The sequence below is a fragment of the Pyxicephalus adspersus genome, chromosome 10 (assembly GCF_032062135.1).
Source record: "Pyxicephalus adspersus chromosome 10, UCB_Pads_2.0, whole genome shotgun sequence".
Classification (NCBI taxonomy): Eukaryota; Metazoa; Chordata; class Amphibia; order Anura; family Pyxicephalidae; genus Pyxicephalus; species Pyxicephalus adspersus.
This window is the reverse complement of record NC_092867.1, coordinates 47,434,381-47,450,576: the sequence shown is the minus strand read 5'-3', so window position 1 is coordinate 47,450,576 and position 16,196 is coordinate 47,434,381. Positions and strand designations below refer to the sequence as shown.

The following is a 16,196-nucleotide window of genomic DNA, read 5'->3' as shown; positions in this document are numbered from 1 at the left end:
GTTGTATTAGGAGATTTTCCTTTATTCTCAGTCACAGATATGTTAGGAGAGCAGAAAACTTTAATAAAAGACCAACACAAGTGTGACTCAGGGTTACCACTTGTAGCAACTTTTTTCTACCCCGAGTCACACTCGGGGTTACTGCTAGGGAGGTTAATATCTAAGGGAGCCTTTCTCAACCTTTTTTGAGAACTTTTGACATAACTTTCAGGTCTTTACTGTGGTGATCAGTGGGAAGAATATCTCTTACATTACTGGACATTGGGAAGAATGTCATACTTATAGATAGTCAAAAAAGATCATTGGTGCTACTTAAACTGACCAGAGTCATAAACTACTTGGTGCTTTAGGAATCCCTAGCAACCTTTGGAGGAACCCTTGTTGAGAAACGCTGATCTAAGGCTTGGCCTGGCACACACCAAACATATCTGTGATCTTCTGGTACACCACAATCTGGCCTTGAATGAAAACTTTCAAGTAAGTTGTTGTTTTAAAAATTTAATTATTTCATTTCTTACTAAGTAGTGGTGTCCACAATTTTTATTTTTACTTTTTTTTTATTACATTTTCACAATTTTATAAACAAGAAATGCTGTGATTATGAAATAAACAGCATTTTACCAGAGTACAATCGCTTTTTTTATAACTGGACAACAACATAGGGTATAAATTAGGGAGGTAAAAAAGGGTTGGTGAAGAAGAACATACACATTAAAACATTAGAATATTACAATTACTTTTGGACATACCTTTGGTTAGAGCTGCTGGACCCTTAATATCTTTACTCTAGAACCAGCTATGGAAAGTGGCGGGATATTAAAAATCCTTGGACATATAGCACACCCAGCAGGGGAGGGTGAAGTACTTTCTTACCCCCAAAAATTAGTATGCAGCTATTGCTTGGGCGTTGATGTGCCCTTGTAGGTCACATTTATAATGTACCAGTAAGAGTGCTGAAAGTAGGATAAAATTTTACTTCCTTTTTGGGCTCGGTAGAGCCTTGTCAATTAAATATTACCATTTACTCAAAAACCTTGATTTTTGTTTGTCTTCCCCTTGTTTGGCATCCAACATATCCCTATAGAACCTGGTCTGGAGGGAGGCCCTGACCATCTCCAGTGTAGGTGGCTTGTGCTGGATCCATTGACTCATAATAGCCCATCTTGCCACCAATAAAACAAACAGAGGTCTACCCATGCTTTCTTTCCTTTCCCCAAACCCACCTCCTGCATAGTGAACCAGTCACCAAACACACATACTACTGGGCAGAGTGGGAAAGCTATCCTAACCACTTGTTTTATACATTTTAGCATCCTTTCCCAGAAACTGGATATGCATGTGCAGGCCCAGTAGCTATGGTAGAGGGAGGCTGTACTCTGGCTGCACTTTAGACACCCTGTGGGTTTGATCTGCTGATCTGCAGTGGTCTATAGACTTTATGGACCCTATGCATGATCTTGAATTGGCTTTCTCTCCAAAGTTCATTAACTGTGGTCTTTTGTATTGTTAGATGGCCCTTCACTATTTTATCTAGTAGGTCAAGGACATTAAACTCCTTCTGCCATTCTCTTAGGTTAGAATGATACAAAGGATTGTTACATAGGTTTTAGAAACTTTTGTACACATAAGAAAATGACAGTGGGGCCACTGTCAGTAGTTTGTCAAAATCATTGGTTTGGAGGACAGTCTGGGCAGCCCTGTTGTGGGCCTCGCAGTACTGCTTCAGCTGAATATAAAAAAGTGGGTGACCAGCCATGGGTGTCCAGAATTTTTATTACCATTTTAGCTAGTTTGCTAGTTATTTATTTAAATGCCCACATTGATAAATATGGGATGTATACAGTCTAAAACTTGACTGAGGACGAGATATAAATATTTAAAAGCTGAAGTATTGTAATTCTAATGGATAAAAGAGCCAATAAATTAATTTTTTTTGGCAAAGTATTATGTATTACATTCATACATATACAAGTATAACAAGGTGCTAAATCAATCACACAAGATTATAGTGGGTTGCACACAGGGAAACAAAATGGAAGGTCCACCATACAGTATCAGGGTTATGACCAAAGTGCTATACATAAAATCTCCTAATCGGCATATCAAAGAAGAGAGACCACATTTCACTTATTGGTTTCTTCAGGGGTACTTATGAAGACAGCGTTCAGCTAATAGTAAAATACAATGAGGAGGGTATATCAGAATTTTGAACCAATTTGTACTAGAGATATATACATCAGTGATCAGTCCGTGATACATAAGGTATAAAGCAGAAGGTGTAAATTTCTATGAGTAGTAGTTGAGTACATTCAAATAGTAGACCTGGAGGTCTCTTGCATGAAAGTGATATGAGAGTATGAAAATTAAAATTGAAAAAGACTTGCAGATGGTGAAGTACTTTAGGAGATTTCAAAAGTAGACCTCCAAAAGATACAGAGTTAACAAAGGCCGAAAATAGGAATCAGGAAAAAATACAGGCATAAGATAATTGTTGTAAGAAAAGTAGGGGGGTAGGTAGAAAAAGGGGGTAAATAAGAAAATAACCATGAAGGTTATTATTCAAAAAGTAATAAGATTATTATTAAGGGGGAACAGGTGTACTCCCAAAGTCCAATAGAGGTAACTGAATATATGTTGAACATCAGGTAACAGTCTAAAGTTACCAGCGTTAAAAAATTTCTTAGTTTGCCAGTAATTTATGGTTCGTTATGCTAGACAAACATAAGCTTGGTGAATTTGTCCATATAAGACATAATGATTGGTAATGATTTACCTGTCGAGAGATTGCAGAACACTTCAGAGTGTCTACAAAAGGGAATTGGTGCAGCCAGAGGCTGTCAGGGATCCACTCCCGCCTAAAATAGGCAAGGAGTCAATGTCCCTGCATGCCTAGGGTGTGCATGGGATGACTGACAGGTCATTTGCCCATTGGTGACATAGAAGAAGACTCCTCCCTCAGCATCCGACTCTGCTTGCATCACCACTGCACTACTAGTGAGGGGAGGGAGAGACAGCGGCGGTGCAAAGGGGGATGTAGGCAGAGATGGCAGAAATAGCAGTGGCTTGCTGCTAAGGCTGGCAGGGTGCCACATAGGGGGCGTGGGCTCTGGGATTGCATGAAAAGTGGACATAATATTAAATAGAAGGGGATGTTAGATATGGACAGGGTGTGAGATGTGGGGAAAACCTAATTAATGATTAAGTAAGGTAGGGATGTGTATGGTGCTGGAATATCAGCGATTAGGGTACATGTAGTCCCAAACCTAATCACCCCTCTAGTGAGGCTGGCTGCGTAAAGCGTAATGGGGATACAAACATGAAATGTGAATGGATGATGAAATTTGAACGGATGATAAGATAATTAAAAACACAGATAAACTGAGAAGTAATACATGTTAGTGTACAATGAGTAGCAGTGAGAACACCGTTACAATGTATTAATGAATGGTCTTTATTAAAATACATAAAATACTTGAACAGTATATCTTGGATTCGGTCAGGTGAAGTTAACAGAAGGAGAAGTGAAAATACACATAACACTATATGCACATATTCTGTTACAGTACAAAAATTGTAATAATCACTTACACTGTACCATAAATATCTAGTAAATTAATATTATTTGTGTTGAGGTTCAGTTAATAATTCTGAAGAGCTTCTAGACAGGAGGAATTCTTGATTGTCAATTCACGTATAAAGAATATTTAGTCTTTGGAAGATGCTAGTATATTAAACAGTATGTTTTTATTTCTTGGGGACTCTGGTGGCAAGAGTATTGCTGTTAAGTTCTCAGTTGTGCACATTTCTGTTTACAGTTTGTGCTTGTTTCTGTTACTATAACGTCCTACATCCCCTGATACTTTTTTAGGTATGAGAACAGCTACTCATCTATGTAACCTTTACCTAATTGTTAAAACTGTATGTTTTAGATAACCTGTGGTCCAGTTCTGTAGATGGTAATTCTTCAGTTCCCATTTGTTGTGTACAGCTGTATGTATTTCCGTGCATTTTCATGAATTATTCTTACTTTTCTTTGTGAAAGCGATCAGGTATTATTTCCATGAATGCACTGTTCAGCATCTTTAAATAATAAAAAAATAGTTCCTCAAGTTTAAACTTCTTTGTTTTTTTGTTTTTCCTTTTTTCTTCATCAATTTTCGTTTAACACATTTCTTCATCTTTGCTGTGTTGTGCTTATCCCTGAAACATGCATAATCCACACTACATTATTTTTACAGTATGCTTTTAAAGTGAACTAACTATAAACTTAAAATAACAAAAAAATGCGCTAAAAACTTGAGTTCAATTAAATTTACATTAAAGTCTCTGGTCAACAGTTTTTCAAGTAAATTGCATAGCTCCTGAACATGGTATTGTCACCATAAATGAAAATCACTGATGCTTGATGTTTTTGCAAGCTTTTAACAATAGAGAAGGTAGTTTTTACCAAAGGTAGTAATCCAAGAACTTTAAGAAGGAATAGTTTCCCGTGTGCCCAGCCTAGGCGTTATAATGAAAAGGTGAGTTTTTAGGGATAGCGAAAACACAGGCTTTTTTAGGGCACAGAGTGTTTTTCATAAAACAATTTATTTCAATAAAAAATATTCTAAAACTAGACAGATGACCTATGCTAATGCTAACATAGGAAAACTAAGCTAGGTAACAGGTAAGCGTACGGTACAAGTAGTTTTGGTCCTGTTCAGACAGCAATAGTTTAGTTTCCCACCCGATGCGTTTCACCTAAGGCTTTCTCAGAGGTTTGTTGGGGAGACCTTTTGAGTTGTAGGTAATAAGAGAGGTCAGATATCCAAATATTTGTAACAGTATAATGACCATAGAGTAATCAGATTGATGCTAATAAATGTTACTTGGTAGTATTGCTGAAATCTTTTCTGTGGAGGCCAGTTGTTCTCATACTACTTGTGAAATGATTCGGTTATAAAAGCCATAGTGCTTAGAAAAAGCAACTAGTGATGAGAAGAGGGAGGGGAAAGGGGATGAACAGCAGAAGTATATTGTTTAATGTAGGTTTTTGAGATAATAGCAAAAGTATTTGATAGTATATATTGTGGGATACTCAACTTACAGGGCTAGTCCTATTGTCAGAGAAAGAACATCATTTGTATGGTTCTTTAAGGGCATTTAGGTGATGATTCCTAGGTGTTAGGAGAAAATAGTTATTTGTATTGTTATGCCACTCATGGTATACTAGATATTATCCAGTAGATAAGGTAATTGAAAATATATATTTGATAGTGCTAGATTTGCCCAATAATAGTATAAGTAATATTTAAAACGAGTATACAAGATTAAATATTAATCCAATAAAATGGTCAGTAGATAGCACCAGATTTACATGACAGGAATATATATATTAGGGAATATTAAAGTGAGTTACTATATCTTGTAGTGAAATTAGGATAATAAAAATGTAACAATACCTTTAATAGGTAATTTTTACTGAATATATGTGTAGTAGGGTTAACATATAAGAGCACTGATATCTAAGGAAAAGAAAGTTTATTACCATAATATAGTCACTGTAAGTAGAATGGTAATTGTTGAGTATCCATTATAGAGATTATTCGTGATAAATTCTACCTGGTAGTTGGTTCTATATTTGTGCTCCAATGCAAGATGGTAAGTGTACCCATGTATGCAGTAGTGTGTTAGCTGGGGAGTGGTGTCCACATGATTTGTAGTACTATGTTTGCTGAAAGGCAATATTGGAATAATGATGAGTTATTGCAGGGGGATAACGTTCCCTTTGTTATGTGCAGAAGACAATAGCATAAATAGTTTATCACTTACTTTAAACGTGGTGGTATAGTGGTGGGCCGCAGGTAGCCATCTAAAGGAGGACTGGTCTACCCGCGGCTCGTCTTTAAATAGGTTAGTGTGGGTTGTGTACCACGCTCGTGATTGTTTGGGTAAGGGCAGCTTCCGTCCTTCAATCGGAGATGCGCATGTACTGGTGAGGCGGACAGGGGAGAGGAGGTGGGGTCTGGCTCACGGAGCGAGATGTGCAGATGTTCTACACATTTCCTCCCTGGCCATCCCCCATTACCCCCCGCCCACTCACAGATTGAGGTAGATAAGTGTGTGGGTTCAGCTTATTAGAAATACTATAGGTTTTTTTTAAAAAGTGACTGTCGGCGCTTACATAAAGGGGGGTAGTGGGTTCGTCCAGATGATGATGATATCGTCGATATATCATTTCCAGCAATGTATGTGACGTTTATATGTGGACAGTTCAGGATTCTGGAATAGGTTTGCCTCCCACTTGCCTAAGTATATATTGGCGTATGATGGTGCCCATCGCCACGCCTTGGATCTGCAGAAAATGTTGGTTATTGAAAGTAAATACATTCCTGGTTAGTAAGTATTGTAGCAATTTTCCTATGAATAGGTTGAATGCCTGGTTTGATGTGTAGAATCAGTGGAAGTTCCTCTAGTATGATCTCAATGCCTTTTGTGTGAGGAATGCTACAGTAGAGTGCCTCAACATCAATGGTAACGAGAAGGGCATCTGCTGGGGCTTATATGTCCGATGTAAGTCTAGTGTCCTTCAAATAGGATGGTAATTTCATTGCCATGGGTCAGAGGTAGGCATCTACAAGTTTACTCGCAAAGGAGGCAATTGATACCAGTCTTTGTTGTTTAGTATCTTGTAGCACATGTTAGGGTATTGGGGTTGATTCACGATGACAATATTTCCACCTTTGTCCGATGGCTTGATGACAATATTTTTGTTCCTTTTCAGATTGTTCAAGGCTTTTTTCAAATTGGGATTGAGGTTGTCAGCTTCCTCGTGGAGCTGGGGTCTAAACTTTTTGTACTTCTTGAGTAACTAGATTCATGATGGTTTGTGTGTGGATCACTAGATATTGGTGGGAAAAAGGTGGATTTGGGTCGTCTTGTAGGGATGTTGGTGGTTGTTGGGGTCCCACCTGATGCCTCAGATGTGAATTGTTGGGTTTCAGTATGAATTTGTTAATCTTCAGGGAGTTGTGTTGGTCACTCCTCGACTAGGTGTTGTTCTTGTATTCTGTTTTTCTCCATTAGTTCATGGAACGTCTTCAGATTTTTGAAATCTTGAATATCAAAAGAGTTAAAATGTGGTAGTATCGTGAATTTTTTGTTGCGCTGTGAATTATCAAACATGATTTTTAGGGTGAGTCTTCTGGTGAAGGGTTGTAGGTCATTTACAAACTCGAATTTGGCAGAAATAGTGGAGGGGCAGAACGATAGTCCTAACTTCAGTAATTGTATTTCATCACTCGTGAGCTTGTGTGATGTGAAATTTATAACTTCTAATTTTTTTGTATTGGTGGTCCCTTGAGGGTGTAGTTGTCCATCGGGTCTGTGAGGGGCAGAGGTGAGGGAAGTGGGGGGGGGGATGTAGGTCTAAAAAAGGTTGGACTTGGTTTTGGGTATGGCTCCAAGTGAAATGTTAGGTTTGTGGTGTAGTTGGGAGTGGTAGATAATTGGGTGAGAGGAGAGGGGGGTCAGATGAGGATAGGGGAGGGACTGGGCTGTCTAGTGGTGACAGTGTGTGGTCTGGCGTGTCTTTTGGGGTTTGTGGAGATTCCACGAGGTTAAAACAGGGGGTTACCAGTAGGGAGGCTGTTTAATGAAGGTAATTCTAGAAAGCCAGTAGAAGGTTTCCATTTGGGGTTAGTGATGCTGGATGGGCTGGAATCACTTTTGTGGCGTTTAGTTCCTTGTGAGATATTAGGTATGTGTTTTTTAGTTTGTGGGTTGGATGTCGTGTTGGGGTGTGTGATTGGGTTTCATGGGAGTCTGTGAAATAATTTTTGTTAAAGCTTTTACCAATAAACAAAAGTTTACTATAAGTGTCAGGGGAAAGGGCATCAGAGAAGAACATGTCCCAAGTTAAACTTTTTAGAACACTAATGTAAATTGAATTTAAAAGATAAGTTGGAAAACATGTTTGTAAACATCTAATTTCCATTAAAATGTAGTTTATTGGTATTCTTATACTTTACCCAACTTGTATGAAGTCAATTGGGAATAGCCCTTTAAATGTGAAACTTTCTTTAATTCATAAATTACACCTAAAAACTATATTGTGTAGCATGCAAAATATTGCAATTGGTTGCTATACAATGCTTATAACATGTATGAAGTGTGTTCAAGCTGTAAATGTAAACTTTTATTTTTAGAAAAATTACATGCTGTTGAAAAAGAAAATGTACTTGGATGTGTAAAATGTACTTGGACCATGTTTCCACAGGTCTTTCCCAACCAGAAATTTTTGTGACCTTTATGTTAAGGTTCCTTGCAATTAACTCAAAAAGTCAGCAGCTGGCTTTAAAAATAATTTTCCTAACTATGCTTTGATTTACAAATTAAACACATGCTTTTTTATTTTAAATATTTTCACTGTTAATTTTCACATAGGTTCCTACTACCCCCTCTCAACACACATCAATTTTTGTGACATTACCATTTTTTGGGGCTTTGTAATTATCAGTTGACTAGCCATAGACCTTAATGCAAATAAAACAAGCTGTATAATCAAATTTTCACAGTTTTTAGGCAGACCTTTTTAAAAACAAATTTAAGCCTGGTTAAATTTCATTGCCCATCCTGTCTCCTTTTAAGGGACAGTCAGTCCCAAATAGGGAGACCAAGGAGATGAGATAAGTGGGGCCAAGTTCATATAAGGGAAAATTGCAAATAATTGATTTTAATAATCTAATATAGAATTTTATTGTACCTTTCAAGCAGTTTTAACCTCTTTATATGACCTGATTCATAATATGCTCGTTTTGCCTATTTATTTTGACAGGTTTACCATGCATAACCAAGGTAATGTATAAATGATGTAGGTTACTTATATAAGTGATGCACAGACTGCAAGGGGTCTATTTATAAAACAGGAAACCAGACTTTCCCTCAAACATTCCTACGTGGGAATCAATTACTGCCATTAAAACACATGGACCTGGAAGATTCCCTCAAGAGAATGTTTGAGAAAATGTCAGATTCCATACTTTGTACATAGAACTTTCAAAGTGTATGTTGCTTTTACATTCCAGTAGCACAATACTAAAATATTTTTATTTGCATAAACATTTCTGTTGTTTGTTTGTGTTCTAGCACATACTTCTATTGGCATTGAAGTAATACATGAAACTTTTGGTAAATTATCCCTTGTTGTTGTTAACATTTTAATATATATTTACCTTTGCCAACAAGAAATTATAGCCTTCCCTTCTTCATGGTTAGGGTCTATACATGTAAGAGCAGAGTTCACTTTTACTCTGAAAAATGTTAGAAAAACACCATTTTATTTTTTCAAAGGTGAATGCCAGAAACATGTCTGAAAATGTTCTCCCATTTGAGAGAAAATTTTACAAGTTAAAAAAGTATGAAATGATTGCATTTGTAAGTTTGACAGTAAAATTAACTAAGAAAGCCTTGCAAAAACATTGTAAAGCTGACATGATAGGAGGGTTGTTATAATAAAAGTAAGCTGTAACACCTTAAATGTCCTTTGTCATGATGTATTGTGATGTGTACATAGGGCTAAACTAGTAAAGACAAACAAATGCAACCACAGAATGTGAGATCTGTTGTGGATTTTGTTTTACATTTAGCTTGCTTTTCATTTTTTTGTAAATCAATATGTCCATTATCACAGGCACATTGAATCCATGTCTGGTAAAAAACATTTTTTTCTTTGCCAGTGTTGATTTAGGTATGCTATTCCTTTTATATGTATATTTTTTATTGTAATTAAAAATCATTAACATATTTTTTTTAAAATAATTTTTAAGAAAAACCGGATGTCATACAAACAAAAAAATTATACCATGTTCAACTTAGTCTTACATAGTTAACAGCAAGCTGGAATGCAAGCTTTGGCTGCATTTAGCAGGTGTCTTGGCATCTTAGCAGAGAGCGTTTGTACACTTTTCTTGAGAGATGGGAAATATGAAGTAATGCTATCTCAGGTTTGTCCCTAATGTCTACCTCTGTAAGTTTGAGGATAACATCAGTCACGGAGGCCCAAAAAGATTGCAAATTGGGGCAATCCCAAAAAAACATGCAGCAGCGTGCCTAGGGCAGAGCCGCATCTCCAACAGGTATTGTCAGCCTGCAGGAATAGCCTGGCAAGCTTAACTGGAGTCCTATACCAGCGGGTGTCTAACTTGTAGTTAGTCTCCTGGTATCTGTTACAGATGGAGGCCTTGTGGCAGAAATAAAGCACCATCTCTCACTGTTCATCAGTAAATTGCATGCCAAGCTCAGTTTCCCATTTGGCTATAAAAGTCGGGGAAACAGGGTGTGGACTGCCAATAGTTCTTGGTATGCATAGGATAGCATGTCCTTCAGGGAGCGTTTGGTGGAGCAGAGGGATTCAATGGGTAGTAAAATTGTCTAAAATTACCTGGCCATGGAAGGGATTGGATTACATATAAGAGCTGAAGAGAGCACCAGGGGGTCAGGGGAAGCAGTTCTTTATCAATTTAAAGTGTAGACAGTGGAGCCCTATCTCCATTCTGGAGGAAATCCATAGCTCTAAAGACACCTTTATCTCTCCAGATTCGGAATATCGTATCAGATAGACTGTGTGGAAATTCCGGGTTCCCCAATATCATAGGGGGGACGGGTAAATGGCTTTTTTCTAGGTGGCATAGAATTTGGAGATCACCTTAAGGGTCTCACCAATCAGTGGGTGCCGCAGCATGGGAGACTTGGCCGCAGCTGGGGCTCAGACTAAGGAGTCGATCGGGATTGATGAACAAGCATTTTCCAAAGCCTACCCACAGCTTGGAACTGCCATTGGTGCACCAGTCCAGGAGTCTGAACATGTGTACCGCCTGATGGTACAGAACAGGGTCTGGGAATGCCATTCCTCCCCTTTGGGGAGCCTCAACACCTTTACACTTATTCTCCAAGTTCCCGAATGCCAGATAAAGTAAATAAATTCCGAGCAGAACTTATGCAGAATATGACTCAGGATACGGATTGGGAGGGCCTGAAGTACATACAACAATCTAGGCATCACATTCATTTTTAACACATTGCACCTCCCAAATCAGGTGAAGGTCAGTTGTCTCCATTTATGGAGTTCTTTTTTGAATTTGTTCAGTAGCGGCAAAATATTCAGATCGACAAACTGCGACAGGTGTACGGAGATCTGGATGCCCAAATATGAAATGGAGGTTATGGCCCATCTGAATGGGAAGGCGGGCATTAACGCCTCCTTAGTTGACTGTGGGATAGTGACACTCGGAGCCTCTGATTTCTGCAAGTTAATTTTGTAGTTTGAGAGATCAGTAAATTTGAGCAGTTCCAGCAACGGATTAGGGAGGGAGGTAACTGGCGAGGTAATAGAACAGCAAGTCGTCAGCATCGGCTGCCACCTTATGTTTTGGTTGTGCCAATCCTCATGCCCTTGATGTCGGGGGAAGCTCACACAAGCCGTACGAAGGGTTCCAGAGAGAGAACAAAAAGTACGGGAGACAAGGGGCGTCCCTGTATGGTACCATTGGTGATAGTAAATGGTTGGGGGAGTTCACCATTTATCCTCACTCTAGCACTGGGGGAAGGGTTACAAAGCCTTGATTCCTTGTAGTAACTTTACGGGAAGACCTAGATGTGCCAAGGTAGTGTGAAGAAAGGTCCAGTCAACCCGATCAAATGCTTTTTCTGCGTTTGTGGAAAGAAGCAAGAGTGGTGATTTATGGGAATGGGCATGATGAATGATGTTTATGGTATGAGTAGTATTGTCTCTGGCCTCTTGCATGGAAAGAAATCTACTCTTGTCGGGGTGGAATAATGCCACTCAGTACGGGGGTCAGCCTCTGGACTAGAATGCTTGCGAACAATTTAAAGTCACAGTTAAGTAAGGATATTGGCTGGTAGCTAGCACACTGCTGGGGATCTTTGTCAGGTTTTAGTAGTACAAAGACGTGGGTCGACAGAGTATCTTGGGGAAAACCAAGATCTTGGGACAAAGCGTTCATTGCCAAGACCAGTTGTGGTCCGAGGATAGGGAGTAATTTTTTATAGTACTCTATCATGAAGACATCTGGACCAAGTGCTTTCCCAGGGCTTGTGCGTCTAACCCCCCAACGCAATTCAAGAAATGTGATCTAATAGTTCGACAGTTTCTGTTGAAAGCGTTGGGAAATCAGAGGCCATGAGGTAAGCTCAAATTTTTTCTGCCTTATCAGAAGGGGCCATGCCACGTTGATTTGACTACAATATATATAATTGACTGTAAAACTTGTGAAACACCTGGGCGATGTCTCCTGTAGAGTGAACAGCAGTACCGGCAGTAATCTTGACACTTGGGATGAACATAGCCGGCTTTTTAGATTTGAGAGCACGTACTAGGGCTTTACCACAATGATTAGCGTGTTCTTAGGGAACAACAATAGAAACTGGGCCATGGTCAGAGAAGGTTATGGAACCTATGCTTGAGTCAGCGATCTGGTATATGGCGCTATGAGACACCAAGAAAAAATCAAGTCTGGAGTGTCGTGGACTGCCAAATAGTGTAATCTCTCACCCCAAGGTGCTGGATGCGCCATATGTCAACCAGCTGATTGTCGTGTAATAGAGATTTAGGCTTCATGTGAAGTCTGTGGAGTAAATGTGGGAGGCCCTTGGAAACATCTAGAGACGAAGAGAGTGACAAAATTCCTGCCGAAAATACCTATGCCTGCTTCAAACTCAGACAGCATCACAAGTACCTGTTCCAGTAGGAACAGTTGGTTAGAGTTGGGTAGGTAGATATTTAACAGCATGTATAATTGCTCTGACACCTTGCCTTGAATTATGAGGAAACGACATAGAAAGCGACCAAGGCAGGGACCCATGAATTAAAATGCTGACTCCCTTAGATTTGGAGTCCGGTCTAAGTACTAGGAAAATGTACCCTGGTCAGAAATCGGGAGAGGGGGGAACTGGGGAGGGAGGGGGAACAGGAAAAGACCGTCACTAAAGACAGTAAAAAGGGAAGCTTGTGGCTCTAAGGTATAGGAGTACTACAAGAGACTCCGTATCTCTGGACTCTTATGAAGTCAGAGCATCCTATTTGGGAAAGTGTAGGCAATGGTGAACAGAGCTGCTGGCACACCTGCGGCTAAATATAAATACTATATTAAGGCATAGTTGGCAACGGGGATTAAAACCCATAACGATAAAAGAGATCACAGAAAAGTATCAGCAGTAAAATCCTGAGAGGAGGCAGTAAAGCCCGCCCGATTCTAAAACCGCTTAGCCAACAGAACAAATCAGAAACCATACCTTGGGGACTGAAAGAATGGGCAATTAAATCAGTCTGGGTATTGTGTCGGTATCAGCCCAATACAGCAGACACAGTAAACAGTAGTACATCAACAATAAATCCCATGAAGATTGCAGGTGGCTAAAAATGAGATAGACATAAAACTGAGCGATTAAATAAGTGTGAGTATTGTGGTAATATATATACATAGCATCAATCTCAATATACTGTAATGCATACACAGTATGGCCCACTAAGAAATGTGGATGAGAAGGAATGGGATCACATTTAACACATGGAGCATCGAGTTAAGTGACATTTGATGGCCTTAGGGGGCTCAGTAAACGGTGGAATATAAACATAGTTCTGATTAAATTCTTGGCTAAAAAATCCTGAGCAATTGTAGTAGTAAACATAGGAAACATCAAACTCAATATACAGTGATGCATATACAATTTGACCCAGTAAAAAAAAAAAAAAAAAAATTTCGTATGAGAAGATTTCATTCTACTCATAAAACACCAAGTTAGGTGACATTTGAATTTCTTAGGGGATTCAGGAAACAGTGGAATATTAACATAGTTTCGATGAAGTTAAAAACAGAGGAAAATCCAATAGCTGGGAAAATTGCCAAAAACTGTAGGTATCCGCTTTTGGGAGAGCTGGTGTAGGCGAGCCCATCTGTGCCTTTGATTCACTGTTTAATCCGTCATAGTTCATGCTAAGATGGTGTATCCCAGCGTGGAGAGTGGGGTGCCGTAAAGGGACGCAAATCTGCGCATGTTTGGGTGGGGTGATAGCATTCTGCGGAGGGCTTCTGGGGGCTCCTCGAGGGTGTCCAGCCAATCAGGGACAGTAATAAGATCTGAACCCAGGAAGGCAAAAAAAAAAGGCAATTGCGATGGGTCATGGAGCGAAAAAGTTCTTGGTCACAATCACATGGAATGGGTGTCCCCATCTGTAGCGGGCACCGTGAATGACTGTTAAATCAAGCAATGGCTTCAGCATAGGCCTCATCGTGCGGGAGGAAAGATCTGGGAAAATTTGTATTCTGGTCTCATCAAAGCCTATAGGCCCAGTCAACCAAGCTCTCTGGACAGTCTGCTCTTTCAGGTTGAAAAAATGAACCCTGCATAGGACATCTCTTGGGGGATAATTCTGTCTGCCTCTCTGTGTGCCCACTCTATGCACTTGGTCCAACTAGATGTTTTCCACCACTGGCCACTCTAGTAAGGTATTAAATATGGCAACAACAGTGCTCTCAAGGTCGGGGCCCGGCGTGGCTTCAGGTATTCCTCTTAGCCTTAAGTTATTCCTGCTGCCTCTATTTTCTTGGTCATCCAGGCGTTAGAGAAGAGGCCACTGACCTGACTTGCTGATGAAAGTGCTCCAGTGCTGAAATTCTGGAAGAAACATGTGTGGCAGAGGATTCCAAGCGTGGACACTTTTGGCATCCATTGAGTTAACCTGCTGATGGAGAGCCTCCACTTCCCTGTGCATAGAGCACTCTATGCGGATGGCCAAAGACTCCATGTCCACCTTAATCAACTGAAGCAGGGCTTGCAGGTCCTGAGGTAGCTGATGGGGAGGGTGCTGAAGGTCCAGAGAGCGCACTGGAGAGCCAGAACAAGCCGAGGAGGGGACAGGAGAGGAGGTAAGGGAAGAGGTAGCAGGGCCTTGTGATATGCAGGGGAATCTGGCAGCATCTGCTGCATTCGTTGGAGCCTCGTGGCCAGCTTCTGTATGAGGCAGTGGCTCCATCTTGGAACTGCTTGCTCCCTTTGCAGCCGGCGGGTCAGCGGGGAAATACTTAAGACTTATGTGCCCAGGAGTCTTGCCTGTGCCCTTCTGCTTCTTTTGTTTTGTCATCAGAGCAGGACCGTAGGTGAAGAAGAAAACCCGGTCGGATAAGCTGGAAAAGCCGAGGTGTGCACGGAGCTCGTGTATTAAGTAAGCTCACGCCACCATCGCGTATCCATGTCCCCTACACAATTACATTTTTTTTATCCACACATACATTTTGTATAACTACACATTGAACTGTGATTAATTGTTATATCACAACAAAATGGGAAAAAAAGTGGGTGAATACTTTTTTTCAACATCTTTCATAACATTTCAGTTGGTTTATGTGTGAGGATGCAGTTTACATATTGTTCATTGTCTTATCAAGACTCTTAAAGTGCCTCTTAATAAATTATGTATCTGCTGTAATTATTATCTTGACTTACATTATTTCTAACCGGTCACATGATGATGATTGTGGTTTCAACTCAATGTTTTGAAATTTTTTGGGAGCTATAAATTTCAAAGATCCAATGCATTTACATCTTGTAGGTACATCTGGTAAAGGAAAAAAAGTAAACATATTAAATGAAATACAGAATTTTGGTAAAGCAGTATGCTGCTTTGTTTTAGAGAATATTTTTTTTACAAATAGGTTATAAAAAATAAGGATATCATTAAAAGTGTTTTTCCTAAATTACTGAATAAAAATGTTGATCTCTCCTTTATATCATACTGACTTACAAGACATAAATGTCAGGGACTCTGGGGTGGGGAAATGGGTATTGAACAGGCTAAATCAGAACTCTAAACCCTGTGTGACTTACTTGTCCCTGTTCCGTTGTTCCATCTTTTTCCTTCTTCTCTTCCTTCTCGCGATATTCTGCCATCTTAATTGGCTGGGCTGGAATGATGTAGCTCCAGTGCAGGAGTTCATTAACTGCTGGCAACCGCAGGGGAAGCCTGGATGTTCTGGATATCCTGGCAACCAATGCTGAGCTGCACGTGCACTTTAACCTCCTTGCAGTTAAGCCCGACCTTCGCTCGGGCAAAAAAAAATTGCAAGGATGGTTAAGCCCGAGATTTTTCACATCCTTACTTACCTGGTCCCCCTGTGCTCATCCAGCGTCGTCCTCCATCG

At 39.8% G+C, this 16,196-nt stretch overlaps 1 long non-coding RNA gene across 2 annotated transcripts in view; it reads right to left on the bottom strand.

The window, feature by feature from the left end:
• Positions 1-268: 268 nt before the first annotated feature.
• Positions 269-16,196, bottom strand: part of LOC140339557 (uncharacterized) — a 22,483-nt gene continuing 6,555 nt past the window's right edge. For both annotated transcript variants that reach the window (XR_011922472.1, XR_011922473.1), the window contains exons 2-4: positions 15,502-15,613; positions 9,213-9,290; positions 269-4,200 (exon numbers count right to left, since the gene is read on the bottom strand). This is a non-coding gene — a long non-coding RNA (uncharacterized lncRNA). The remainder of the gene's footprint in view (positions 4,201-9,212; positions 9,291-15,501; positions 15,614-16,196) is intronic.